Genomic DNA, 15,201 nt, shown 5'->3' with positions numbered 1-15,201 from the left:
CAGATTTTTATCTGCCCTAGGTTTAGGCTCCTAACTTAAAATGATATCTCAAAATGGATGGACGGTGTGGATATAACAAATACATCATAGTGGGGCCCACAGAACTTGGGGACGTCAGTCAAAGTAGGGCGTTCAAGAGATGCCCTACACCTAAATGACATAACCTCTCTCTCTCTCTCTCGCTACTCTCTCTTCCTCCAGCGCTCTCTCCCTCCTCTCCCTCTTCTCTCTCGCTGACTCTCTCTTCCTCTCTCTCTCTCTCTTTAATCTCTCCTCCTTATCCCCTCTCTATTTCTCTCGCATCCTCTACCTCCTCTGTCTCTCTGTATCTCTCTTCCTCTCTCTTGCGGACCATTGCCGGACGCCCTACACACGCACGCCCGGACTTCCTCTCTCTCTCTCTCTCTCTCTCTCTGAAGCTCGGTTGACCGTGAGGTATCTCTCTCTCTCTATCAATCTCTCTCAATCTCAATACTGATTTAGGGATTTGGGGATTTAGGGATTTAGAGATTTAGGGATTTAGGGATTTGGGGATTTGGGGATTTAGGGTTGGATGGCAAATGAACCTTACATTGGACCCTAAGAAGTTTTTAATGGTGTCCATGGACCCCACGACTATCAATGGAATGGGCCACGGTGGGGCCAATACATTTATACGCTGTGGGGCCCACTATCCCACGTGACAGTGGCCCACCATAGAGTTTATTTGCCATCCAACCCGTTGTTAGTCTAAAATATGATGTTTGGTGGGATTTTTTTCCTGTTTATGACACTAGAGTAGAAGCTTAGACTGGTGAAAAGGGTGGGCTGCACTAGGAAGATCAACAGGATGGAAAATTAGAATAAGCATAGCACTAAACAAGCATAGCAGGTAATGGTTATTAACTATACTGATGTTTAGTCTTAAAGATTATGTAAGCGTATTTAACTGAACAAACGTTTTTTTTTTTTTTACTGATGCAGTCATTCCCATTCTATCTTTTCCATAACCATTTATATAAAAGAATCAAATATAGGAGATGAGGAGCTCATAAAATGTGGGAAACTAAATCTTGTAGATTTGGCAGGCTCAGAGAATATTTCATCAATATATTTTGTTGCTGAAGTTGGTAACCTACCTCTATATTTTATTACATGAACAACAAAGCAATTTGGACTTTTGGAGTCTGATTCGTATTCAACTTTAAAGGAATGTAACTGCAACTTGAGGCTTTTCCTTAGTATGAATACCAGGAATGAGATGTGCACAATTCAATCTACGTGGTCATCCTAAAGCAGCCTGGTAAACTCATCCTTGGTTCTAGCTGTATTATAAATGTCTCCCGTATTCAAAACTCCCATCTCCATCGCTCTCCCTCTCTCTCTCTCATCCTTGCTATGAACTATTATTATCTGTTGAGGATTCTTGTTGTCCGAGAATTAGAGGCCTTTGGTGAATGGGAGTTCTGACTTGCTCCTCACAGACAAAGATTTGCTGCTATATCATCATCATTACAACCTTCTCCCAGCTATTTGGGATTGGCTTCATTCTCATGGTAGTTGAGCAAAAAATTCAAGATCAGCTTGGGACCAACATTTGCAAATACTACCACTAGGTGTAGTTGCTACTAGGCAGAATAAAAGATTTGCTGTGATAGATGGATCCAGGTCAGACTTGTATGTTGGTTTTGCACCATTTGAAAAATGGTGGTGACTCATCCTCACGTGCTGCACTGATGTACAGCTATCAGACCCATCCAAACTGTGGTCGCACTGTGGATGGAGCATATAACAAAAAATATACTGATCGAGTAAAACTAAGCGTCCAATTAATGGCTATCAAATCCATGGTTAAAAGTAAAATAGTGAGTGTTCCCATTTGGAGGGAAAGATCAGATGGTTAATATTATTTTCTCAGTGCAACTTTTCGATTTTTCTCCATCCATGGTTGGGTCAGCAATTTGGACAGTCTGATTGTCGTACTACTATGCCATGTGTATGTTTGAAGAGTCACCACCATTTTTTAAATGGTCCAAAACTAACATAGGAATCTAGCCATGGTGATGGGCACATGACAAGGTGTTGGATATTGTGACTTCAAGATGCCCGGCATACTAATCCATCCATATTTTAAAATAAACTCAAAGAATAATGAAAACACAAAAGATCTAAAATAGACACACACAACACACACACACACACACACAACACACGCATTAAAAACCCAGATTCTATTGGGCATTGTCTCCTTGAATCTCAGAGACAGTTGTGATCTCTTGGACATGGATACAAGGATGTAGGATAAAGGGACTTCCGGATCCAGACCAACACATTTTGAAAATAATATCAAGGAATACCTTGGAAGACGGAAAAATGTTTTATGCAGCAAATTAGTAAATAATTAATTTAAAGATGGTGTTCAACACTGCCAACATTCAAGAACACAGATGATGCTCATGTAATGGGAACATGGATATTTACATGGTTAATTTTGTCCTGCTGTACCTGCATGAATTTGAGTTAAAAATGTGCCAGAATATTATGTAACATGCCTTAGTTGTTTGGTTGCATGGATTTTCTATAGCCCATTTGGTAAAGTTCTTCCTCAAAGGAAGGAATGTGGTTGAATGCATTTCAATATGTTTTTAAATAGCTCATTTGATGAATCATCATTGTTGTTGGATACTGTAATCTTAAAAGCTCATGTTTTTTTAAATAGCTCATTTGAGAAACATCATTGTTGTTGGATACTGTATGTCAAAAGCTTAGGCAAAGCCTTTTCTTTGTTTAGTATGCATAAACAGTGTCCATAACGTCGGTGTTGGGTAGTATGTTTCTGTCAGTAAACATTTTTATTTAGTTTCATGTGTATAGATATGATTCTGATAGGAATTGCATTGCAATGCTTTCAGAGCTGCCCCTGCCAGGCATTTATGTTTCTCAATTGAAACCATCCAGATAAATAAGGCCCATTCTAAGTTAGTGGCAACTTGAAAATCATACCAACTGAATGATCTTAGGTGTCAAACTGTGGAAATCAAAAGGAATGGTAAATGAAAAAGAATAATTGGTCTAAACAAATGTCCAATATTGGTGAGTATCTGAAGAGATGGTGAGTATCTGCCATCCAAAATGAGGATTCCTATGGTAAGGAGAGGGTTGCCCGTCATAGTAGGTGGGAAGCAAAGGGGGCACCGTGATGTTTGTGAGAAATCAACGGATTGGGTTAAGACATGGATTAAAAAATGATGCCTTATTTTTTTTTTTCCTTATCTTGTTTCTTTATGACCTGTATGAATGTAGTTTGATGGTTGTTATAGTCTGTGTGGCTGTTTGGCTAGGGGTAGATCTTGTTTATGGGTTTTGCTTCCCCTATGTGCTGGTTCAGGATCACCATCATGGGCCCACATGTACAAATGATCCAAAGATTGGGACGGTTCATCATATGTGTAACTACCATATATGAGCTAATAGTGCAATGACAACACCCCAAGACTGACCCTGACATTTGATTTTGTCGAGTTAATGTGATCCATTGAAATTTAGCTTCACCAATCTCACATACGTATGTCTTAGCATGTGTGTCCATATATACTCAAGACATGTTCTTGTATAAATGATAGTACACAACTACACATTATCCACAAATACATAATCCACAAATAGTACACAAGGGATTTATATATATATATCTTACTACATATAGATTGTCACACCATTTTAATCCTTGGTTTTCAATGACAGGTGGGGTCCATGGTCCAATAATCCAAACCCATGCATGTTTGTCCTAATAGCAAATGGACTACGCCCAAGAATCTCCTTGATAGGACAATCCCAACCTATCAATTTCTGGCTTCTATATAAAAGGTTACGTTGTCTTCTCTCACTCATGTACTATTTCATGTTATAAAATTTCCAAGTAAATTGTACGAGGTTTACAGTAATCTTGGAGATTAGAAAATTTCCAAGTATGTGCATTTTAGTCTGAGTTATTTCTCTAATGGCGATAGCCTTGGGAGGGTTGATACGAGGGATGGGTTGATTGCAAGAGGCCGATTAAAACTATATTGGGTTATCTTGCTGGTCCTGAAATGATTATGTCCGGCAAGATAACCCAATATAGTTTTAATCAGGCCTCTTGCAATCAACCCATCCCTCGTATCAACCCTCCCAAGGCTATCGTGATTAGAGAAATAACTCAGACTGAAATGCACATACTTGGAAATTTTCTGCACTCTAAGATTATTATAAACCTCGTACAATTTACTTGAAATTTTCATCAGCTGTAGGTCATATGGTATAAAGAGCTTGTCCATCTCTACTAACTGAATATAAAACATGAACTCAATGGCAATTTTTCAGCCTATGAATCTTGTGTATATGCAGAAAAGCAACAGAAGTGGTTAATGCTTTTAATCATTCAATGTCCAACTACTATCCATTGTAGGGACTGCCTGATGAATAGTCTTCAAGATTGGTTTTCATCCATAAAAAAATAGATGCCTAACTTGTTTTTAAATGTATTTGCTTGAAATTGATGAAGCAGACCCGGATGTGTATCGGAGCTATCTGGATGTTGACACTACCAAAAAAATGACCAAAGGTTACGAACTATTCTGGTTTTTAGCTACGGCTATAAACCGCAGCTAATTTACTACGGCTTAAAACCGTAGCTAAAATTGTAAAAACCGTAGCAAAAAACTAACTCCGCTAAATGTACGTACAACCTTAGATATATCATAAGGGACTCCATAAGGCCCATTAAAATGTGTGTACTCCATCTAATATGACTATCAATTTTTAAAAAATATTTTATGCAAGAACCCAAAAAAGAAAGTAGATCGAAAGCTCAAGTGGACCACACTGTAGGAAAGAATGGAGATTAATCCATTGATCGATGGTGTGGTTCAATTAACCTTCGATTTGCCTAGATTTTGGGTTCAATTCTTATAAAAAAATATTATAAAATTAATGGACGGAGTGGATATATCGATGGCATCAATATGGAACCCACACAGCCCTTGACAAGGTCGTCCGTCCAGATCCCGTCAAATGTGAGCCGTGGAGGGCCATGCAATGGCTACGGTCATATTAGATTTTAGCTACGGTCAAAAACCGTAGCAGGACCGTAGCAGGCAAAAATGCGAAAAACCGCGTTGTCTTTTTCTTTTCCCCCTCTCACGAAACACCCATTTCCCTCCACTCAACCCTATTCCGTCTCACTTCCGACCCTTTCTCTCTCTCTCTCTCTCAATCTCCTGCGCCCCTCTTCTCTATCTCTCTCAATCTCAATCTCACGCATCGCTTCACTACAAGAAAAAGCCGGTGATCATGGAAATCGCCCCTGCTTTTGAAACGTAGCTGCCGGTGAAAGGATGCGATTAAAACAGAAAACCTGGAGGGAATTTTTCATTTCCCTCTCTTATTGCAGGCGCACACTCCCTCTTCTCTCTCTCTCTTGTCCGGCGCACTTCTCCCTGCCCTCTCCCTTCCCCGATCTCTCTCTCCCCTCTCGCTTGTTCCTTTGCCTTCCTCGATCTCTCTCCCTTCCTCTCCCTCCATCTCTCGATCTCCCTGATCTCCCTGATCTCCCTGAAAGCAGCCATTGATCAATCTCCCTCCAATAGCTGACGAGAATAGAAGAAATCAGAGCACACGAAGTGAAAGGTACTCTCTCTTTCTCTCTCATTTCCTCTTTTAATGGCCAGAAATTGGGCAGCAACCATGACAGTGGCAGCCATATTTGTCGTTGTCCATGGCCTCCTACATGTTTGAAGAAATGCTTCAACTAAGAATCCCTAGAATAGATGAAACAGCCCTGAAATGGTAGTTTCCTAACTGTCCCCTTTCCATTTTGGGGCCTTGAAATCAACCGCATCCATGGTAAATAACATGTAGTGAAGTTGCAAAAAGGTGGAGTTTTTTTTATTTTTTTATAGTTTTGGTATTATTGAATAATGCCCACATGGTCTTGAACTTTATACAACTACAGATACCTTTCCTCATAATGTTGCTTCTCTCCCGTTGTTAGCTTTGTAGAGCAGTGTGGGAATGAGCAGATTGGATTGAATACAAATCTGGGTTTTTTTGAGTTTTTCTTTTGGTTTGAATTGTGTTTGAGTAGTTGGTTTTTGAGTTGTTGTGGTAGGGTTCTTGTTTTTTATGGTTGTAGATTGAATAGAAATCTAGGTTTTGTTGCTTTGTTTCGGTTTGGGTTGCTGTTTGGGAAGTTGGTGTGGTGGGATCTTGTTTTTGATGGTTGGAGCTGAAATGGGTTATGTTTGTTTCTTGATTTTGAGATCTAAGTAATGAAGATTTTGAGACATTGTAGTGGATTTTGCAGTGTTTTGGGGAATTTGTGTTTTGTTCGGGTGGGGAAAATGGCTCCAAGCTTGGACATTTCAGATTGGTGGGTGAAGGAAACACAAAAGGGGACCCCAGTTATCGTTACAATGGAGAACCACAACTACTCGGTTGTGGAAATCAATAGCCCAAACACTGCATTCCAGCAGGTTGATAATGACAGGGGGAAGAAGGCCAAGTAGTTTACTTGATGTTCCTGTTTTTGATTGTTTCAGTTGGAGTGCCAAGTGAACTCCATCCTTCTATTTTGGTACTAGCTTAAAATAGATGATCCACTTGTGTAAGATCCAAGTCACTCATTAGGTGATCCCAATTTGTAGCTCCATGGTTTAAAAAATCAGACTTCTTTTGTTTTGTTTTGTTTTTTTTTTGTTTTTATTTATTTATTTATTATTATTATTAAGGAAGCATATGTAGAGTTTAAGCACTTGCTTCTTGCATTTATATTTGACAAAGAAGATCGGACATCTCCTGTGGCAAATGAGGTATTGAGGAAGTTTATCTTTTTCAAAATTAATTAGATAGTTTTTGCCATCTTCGCTCTTGTTCAAAATTAATTTCTCTTGTGTTTATCTTGCACGTGATGTGGGTCCTTCGTTGAAGCAGTATTAATTTGCTGGAGAACATAGGAGCATGGTATTTTGAGGAAAAGCAGGTCCTATTAATTTTCAGGGATTGTTGCAATGCATTCTGATTCACCATCGATTGCTCGTAGGTAAGGCCCTTTGATCCTTGAGCATTACTCTTTAACCTCTCTTTATGTTGATCTTCCTTCTGTTAATTTGTGTTGATTTATGATTTGAGAAGAACCCTGATTGGTTCTGGTTGTGGTGGTTATCTTCTTCCTCTTAATTGCTCTTGAAAGGGTTACGAGATGTGATTCTATTTGTTGGGAGTAGATATAAGGTACTGATCCTAAGGAAATGTATAGTTTTTGGAGGATCTGAATTCCATTAATTTTGTATTGATGGTGTGGTGATCCAGTTTATTAAATCATTTGGAAAAAATAAACCATTTTGTTGGTCTACTAAGCCATGCTGTGGATGGAAACGTCATGAAGATTATCTCATTTTGGAAGATAACCAACCCTCTAATTTTGTATTGATGATGTTCAGAAGAGAAATTCTAAGTGAGAAGGTAGACATCTGGGTAAGTCAATCATCACCCTATATTTTATAAGAGACTAAGATCAGTCTATCATTTTTTGAACAATGCATGTTAATGGTGTATTTTAATTTGACATTATCTACTTAGTATAACACATTCCTTTTCTACATGGCTAGTAGATTTAGCATATGCTGCAATTGCCTGATTGTATACTTTACTAGAAAATATAACACTGAGAATTACATGGAAAATTACAATAAAGGAGATCAATTGCTTTAACTTGCATTTTTCTGTTGTCTTCTGTTTCCTGCTTCCACTTTCATCACTAACATCTTTCTCATTCATGACTTCTTGCATATGATTAAAATAGGGAAAAAATTACTGTGTTGCATGATTAGAAATTGGAAAAATCTGAGTTTTTTTATGAATAATATGGCTAAGGTTCGTAACATCTGCTACCAAGTAATAAAAATTGACTGCATTGAATCAAAGAAAAATAGAATAAACTGGATTTCTCTTGAAAATCCCTCATTGGAAGCTAGGTATAAAAAAATGGTTATGTAAAAGTAACAGTGGGACCTCATTACGCAATAACAGGGCTGTAATGCCTGATCTGAAAATAAAAAAGGCTTGTAATGAGCCTGTAATGGCTGTAACAGGTTTGTAATGGACTGATAATGGGGGCAATATTTTTTTTTTCTTAAATTTTTTTTTGACTGCTATGGCCCCTATTGTATTGTCCATATGGCCAGCCATTATGGCAGCTGTTACTATTACCGTTACTGTTACTGAATAGTTTTATTTGAATCCTCACCCAAGTGCACGAATCAAGGTCTTGTAGGGTTGTGACCATTTAGTAAATGGTACCAAAATGCATGCTAGATCCTAAATGATACATTATCTACCTTGGGTAGGATATGAGACCTTTTAGAACTGTTGTTGGCAATGTACCTCCTCCATATTTTGCGTGTAATTTACCTCAAAAGGAAGTCTACTTATTTTCTTATCATAGTGCATCTGAGATCCTTGAAACTATCCTAGATTAGTGCATCTGTAATTTTGCGACGGATTTCATGGTAAAAAGAAATCTTAGATTCAGGATAATTGCCTAATAGCCATATATCTAAGAAATGAGTGGAGTTGTAGTCTTTGGTGTCATAGTTTCATGAATTACCATAATATAGACTGTAGGATGTTTTTCATTAATTTGTTCTTAGATTATCTATACATTCAAGCCTATTTAAACAAGTTCTAGTTGGACAGATGTGTTCAAAAAGTTCTATCTGAACAAAACCATAACTTTTGAGGTTAACCAAACAGGCTAGTTTGTATAGTAAATTGTGGCCCCCCAAGGATTGAAATGTCCTAATATTTAGGCTAGAGGATCTAAACAGTGTATCTCATTTGATCAAAAGCTCAAATATTTCACAGGTGTGCCATCCTGACGTGTGCTCGAATAGGTAGGGCTCCACCCATCACCAGGCTTGAAATATAGGGCTGTTACCTATGGTGAATTGCCCAATCCAATCATCAAGTGGGCCACCATTATATGCAATGAGTGGTTAATTTAAGGGCACTAGCAACTCCCATTCAATGCGTTGGAATTAGGGTCATGTTTCAATGATCCAAACCTGATGGTCGGAATGCTAATGGGATTCTCATTGCCACTGGAAGACGCTTGGATCTATTCGCATGTGAGGAAGAGAAAATTCTTAATGATGTTGAACCAATTTCGTTGTCGACAAAACGAACTCTGCATAATTCTAGCTACAATGACGGTGATCGGCTATCAGATGAAGATCAGTCTTGGGTACTCAATAATGTTTTTCAGCACCATCCTGACAAAGCGACAAAAATGGGTGAAAAGATTGACTATGTCACAGTTGGTAAGCATGACAAATACCAAGGTACCAGGTGCTTTTTCGTTGTCTCCACAAATGGTTTTAGAGCGGATTTCTCTTACCTCAAATGCCTGGAGAACTATGTCAAGGAGAAGTACCCTGATGGTGTTGAAGCCTTCAACCAAAAGTATTTCCAAAAGCGCCGCTTAAAGGGCATGAACCAGCAGCAAACACAGTAGCTGTAGATCCAACCCCCTTGGGAAGATAGAACAATGAGTTTGTGTAGTGGATTTTTTACTACGCATTGGTCATATGTATATATTTTCTGCCATCTGCCCTTCCCCAAATGTGGTTAACCTCTCGTTTGCCCCTTTTAACTACTGTATATATTCGTCATCCCTCTGAATGCATCGCCCAATTTAGGAGCTGTTCGGCCATATGGCTAAGCAATTGGCTTCCATATGTTTAAACAGTTTTTATTTTTTTTAAATTTTTTTTTTTTATCAAATCAACTGAATTAGGAAAAATCACTTTAAAAGGCCTATTTCAGTATTAAGTACTGGAAAAAAGTTTTAATAAAAGGACCGAAGTTCTTAATCTGTGAGATGTTTGTCATTCTGATTATTAGGATCATTGCTTTCAATTTTAGAGAATGAGTTGCTCTCTTTCATTTGATTATTTGTAGATAGGCACGCGCCAAACAATGGGAAGTGACCAATGATCAAGGCAGCCATTGTGTCCAGTCATCTACAATCAGCAATTTGCTAACAGCCATCAAGATTCTCATTTGTTAGGTTCATCAGAACCTGCAAAGAGGAAAATAAATTAAAAGTTTAAAACTTTTGAGAATTCAATTCCATGCTCTACCATGACACACATATACTGAAGTGGGTCCTTGCTGAATTTAATAAATAAGGATATATAAGACGATAAAATAAATAACCAAAAAAAAAAAAAAAAACCAGCAATCAGGAATTGGAGGTAAAACTAATAGGCAAACATTTTACTCTCATGTAACAGTCTCAACTATAAAATGAAAGCATCTATTGAAAGGTAGAGCAAACTGAAACTGAACTAGACTTGCAGTGGTTGACCATTGAGAGAGTTAGAAGGATCCTACAACAAAGGAAAAATACAACAGTGCAGCCTATTTATTTCAACTGTTATTGTTTATATGTTCTTAAATATTTCAGTACTATTTTTCTTTTTTTACTACCCGTTTAGTTCCACCAAATATTGAAAAATTCCATGAGATCTTGCACAATCAAGAAATGTCATGATATTTGGTGCAACAAACGCACATGAGATCTTACACAATCAAGAAATGTCATGATATTTGGCTTGTTCCTTTTTTAATCCTAAACTAATTTGGTACTCTATGGTTCAACATGTTGCTAGTTTGCATGTTTTTTCTAGTTACTCTATGATGCTTATTTGCCATTCAACCTGTTTATAAGCTTCTAATGGCAGGTTTACTGTAGATTAAGCCCAGTTTCGCTGCATGAAAGGTTATGGAATCACATGAAAGATTATTTACTGGTTAGCTTTGTATCCCTGCTAGGTCTGAAAATGAAAATATGCCATTTCCTCGAAAAATCTGACAGATTGCAGCGGGGGTGGTGGTTTGGATCAGTCAAATGGAACTTGTTGCAGTAGACATAAGGTGTTTGCTTTTGCTGGCTGGACACTTGCCAAGGTGTTCAGATTCAATATTACAGTAGATGTGGTGTTTTAATTATATGACACAGACTTCAGATAATCTTCCAGGTTATTGTTTGCCTTCTGCTCCGACTGAAAGTATTGGCTATGTGCTGCAGGTACGATCTGCTACACTCGACACATGGCTTCCAGAACAGGTTGCATTTATTCAAAGAAAGTATGCAGAACACTTCTCAGGCTTACATTTCTTATGAGCTTTTTAATTGCTGCAAATCTGCCTACCAATGAGGACAGCTTCTTAGCCTTCTTTATATTGATTTTAATATTGGTCTTACTCTTTTGGTTGTATGCAACAATGGGAAATATATGGAGCGGCAAAGAAAGTAGTTGGCAAGATTAAAGTGGAAGGTTAGTTTTCAATGGTATAAACCGAATTTCATGATGTTTAGTGCAACCAACTGCACCCTATGCTACACTTATTTTCATTGGTACAGAAATTGTGAGTAATAGTCTATCTTAAATCAGACGTTAAAAAGTCCTAAGCCATCTTAGAACATCTCAGGTTGTGTTTATGTTTGTATGAGTCCCGACTTTTGAGTTTTGGAACATCTAAAGTTTGAAATTCTCATTATAGGGTATTTCTCTGTGCTTGTAATGTAGTAAAATCCACCATTACTTGCATTTGTGTATTGTATGTTAATATCCCAGTACTCTCACCTGCATTTATGTATTGTATTTGAAGACATGTTTAGATGTATCCCAGAATGAGAATGAAATCGAGTATGCATCAGCTGGTGCATATTCACTGGATTGGAGCTGTTTGGCATGATTCAAGAGGCTGATTTTGGTGTTGGTATCAACAACATTGAAGGCATGTAGGTTTGTTGTTCTTACAATTAGGCTGCCCATATATCTTCCTAACTATAAGTCACATGTCATATATTTGAGCCATGCTCATACTATAGGATCTTGGAAGCTCTACAACCGGTAATAAAGAAAATCATTATGTGATAGCAATGTGGGGCACGCACAATAGCCCAAAATATGTATCATGAACTTACCTTTTGTGTTCCTGTAATGCAACTCTGGCATTTTCTGAATGGTTCAAAGCTTTCAAATGTTCTGTTTTTAACTTTGTTTGTTTTTTATTTTTTCACAATAGGGGAATCGAGTGATTGTGGAAATTCAGTTTGCAAATTATATTTTCCCTGCCTTTGACCAGGCATGTTTCCTATCATGGCTAAAATCCTTTCGCAGCTGTGATCCTTTTTTCCCCTACTTCAATTCAGGAACTTAATCATTCCATGCCTTGCAGTGGTTTCTACTCTTGTTCTTGGTGTTTATTAAATTTCCTTGGGAATCTGAATCCAAATCTTGCTCTGTGTGTGTGTATGCATGTAACTCATTACTTGGATGTAGGAGCAGGAGAGGGTAAAATATCCATGTGCAGAAATTTTAGAAACTGAATGTTGAAAAACCATCACTTCTTAAAGCAGCAACGATTTATTGTTAGAAGTAATACAGTCAATTAGATTTATGTTCTGCTACTTTGACTATTTTGCAATGCCGATTAGAAAAACGTTTTTAGCATTTCTAACTTGTATCATCCTTCTTGTCACAATTAGTAAGAAATATAAGCTTGTTACAGACATACTGCAAGTTACAGACATTAGATCTCTAAATTTTATTTTATTTTTACAAACATATATAAACTTAAAGTTTGGCAGGGGAGTTCTTTACTACATGGTGTGTCCTTGTGTGTGTGTGTGTGTGTACACACTTATTGACATGAAAATTCCTAGATTTGACAGAGGCATCATTATCAGGTGCAACAATATCCATTTTAGCAGCACTTGCAATGATGTTTTTCTTCTGAATGGTATGTTTTACTTGTACATTTTCAATATATGTAATTAACAATATTTATAGATCGATACATGCTTCATTCTTCTTGCCTTCAGGCAGTGTGCTGCCTGGAGTTAACTGACGTCTCCAACATCATCTTCACCACTCTAAGTGCGGCCAACAGCCCCCACCCATCACCTCTTCCCTGGCCATTTCTGGTAAACAATGGAACCAATGATCTAGATAGTCTGGGTTTTTATAGATGTATGCATTTATACAATGGATGCAGATATAGAATAGTCTTGTCATTCATCATTGGTTGTGAATGTTTAAGGTGTGCAGAACATGTGTTTGATGAAATGTCTCTGTTTTAACAATTTTCAATTTTGTATTTTCACATTAGTGGGCTCACTTATTGAATGGTGCATTCAGTAAATGACAAACAAATGATAGACCATTAATATCCCTTAATGAATGTACCTACATGATTAAAAGACTCGAAGATTTGGATTGACTCATTCAGCCCTGAGTCAATTTGAGACTCACCTGAATTGGGCCTGAATCGGCCAGACTTGCCCAAGTCAGGGGTGACTTGGGGTGGATGACTTGTGGTGTCGAACCGAATCGGGTTCCAACGAGTCTGGGCTGACTCGTTGAAGTCCCACCAGACTTAGACGAGTCTTAAAACCATGCACGCCTACTAATTGAGTGATCCAAAACATGAAATTGGTGGGCCATCTCTTGGTTTTGCCATAATAGCCTAATTGCATTATGGACAGAATTTTCTAAATTGTGGGAGATTGACAGATTAATTTTGAATTATCAGTGTGGGCAATGATGGGCTCTTCAAGATATTGATATCAAAGGAGGAATGGTTTGGGATCTATGAAAGTATGTCTGATTGGATGTTGAAGATAGTTCACACCAAATCTGGATGTAATTCTCTCAGTCTCATGATCTGAGTCTATCCTACCGAGTGAATGATCTAGTGTGTAAGCTATTATCCAATCAGCCTGCAGGCCAGTTGATCTAAACCGTGCTATTGATGGGCCAACTTATGGATTTGCCATCAAGTAACTATGGGGTTGATAGCTTGCTTTTGGACTTTACAATGGTGAATTCCTAATTAGGGATTTACATTGTTGAAACCCTAATTAGGGATTTATATGTATGATTTCCTATTCTGTCAGTGAATGATGATGCTTAATGATTTTCATTGCAACCGTCCAATAACTGTTCACCAATCTGAAAGTCATAAAATCAAATAAAAAGTATCTTTTTTCTTTATTATGTATCAACTGGGACCCATACCATATTTTGTCCAGTTCATCCATCACACTTTGCCAGAGTATCAAAAGTTCTCCTGATGTCATAATTTTATCCTTATCAGAGGCATGATATCTGAGAAGGTTGTTCCAAGTTCATTTAACAGCCATCTTCTTCTTATTTATTTATTTATTTATTTAGTAATATAAATTCTACTTTATATTGTGTTTAAAGAAGGAGAATTTCTGCAATTACTTCATATTTCTTATTTGTCAACTCCTACACTTCTTCCACTATCTTGTATTAAAAAATTTCAGTCTCATACTACATTATTTTGATAGCAGAGAAAGTTCTAATATCTCAGGTGTTTATTTTCCATTTATTCTTAATCTACTCCTGCATCGTTGGGTGAACTTAGTCATTGTTTTTATTTTTCTACTCTCTTAGTTCACTATGTGCATCCAATCAGGTAAGTTTTGGTCTATCATTTGTCTGTAATTTACTGAATGCACCATTCATGGACAAATCATTTTATCCCCAAAAGCATCTGTTGCAATATGTTTTGGGTTGATTTTTGTTTCCACCACTATTTTAAATCTGTCATTTATAGCAATTGCTTGAAGGCTTTTCTTTTTTGGCTACAAATAGAATCAATCAGATACTTTTATGGGTTCTATGCTGCGGAATTCATGAATTAAGCTAAATTAAGTAGTTTGATTTGGTATTCTGCTACAATTTTAACCTCAGGAACATAAATGGGCTAATCTAAATTCTATTTATTTTCAGTCAAAACTATTCCTTGCTTCAAGCATTATGTTTGTACAAGTTCCTAGTTATGCACCAAGGGCCTGTTTGGATGACATTCATTTTTCATTTTAAAGTAAAAATAAAATTCTCCCATTTGGTCTTTTGGTTTGGATAATATCCAAGAAAACAGTTCAATCATTATTCTCCTTGACAATCAGTTTGAGGTCCTTGGAAATACAGCAGGAGCCCTTGCACATGCCAATACATGGTCCATGTGTAATAAGTCCATTATGAGGATCTTGGTGGGACAATACTATACACTTTTTTTTTATTGATTTTTCTGAAATGCAAGTATATGATGTGCAGAGATACAGAGAGTGCAAATGTAATAGTG

The 15,201-nt window shown here is 37.4% G+C and overlaps 1 long non-coding RNA gene across 1 annotated transcript; it reads left to right on the top strand.

The window, feature by feature from the left end:
* The first annotated feature begins 10,612 nt into the window (after positions 1–10,612).
* LOC131257524 (uncharacterized) lies at positions 10,613–11,166 on the top strand. The gene is made up of 3 exons (XR_009177478.1): positions 10,613–10,661; positions 10,707–10,986; positions 11,108–11,166. It is a non-coding gene; the product is annotated as an uncharacterized LOC131257524 (long non-coding RNA).
* The last annotated feature ends 4,035 nt before the right edge of the window (positions 11,167–15,201 follow it).

Source organism: Magnolia sinica, chromosome 10 (genome assembly GCF_029962835.1).
Source record: "Magnolia sinica isolate HGM2019 chromosome 10, MsV1, whole genome shotgun sequence".
Classification (NCBI taxonomy): domain Eukaryota; kingdom Viridiplantae; phylum Streptophyta; class Magnoliopsida; order Magnoliales; family Magnoliaceae; genus Magnolia; species Magnolia sinica.
Note: the sequence above shows the minus strand (reverse complement) of the source record. Positions and strands in the feature narration are given on the sequence as shown.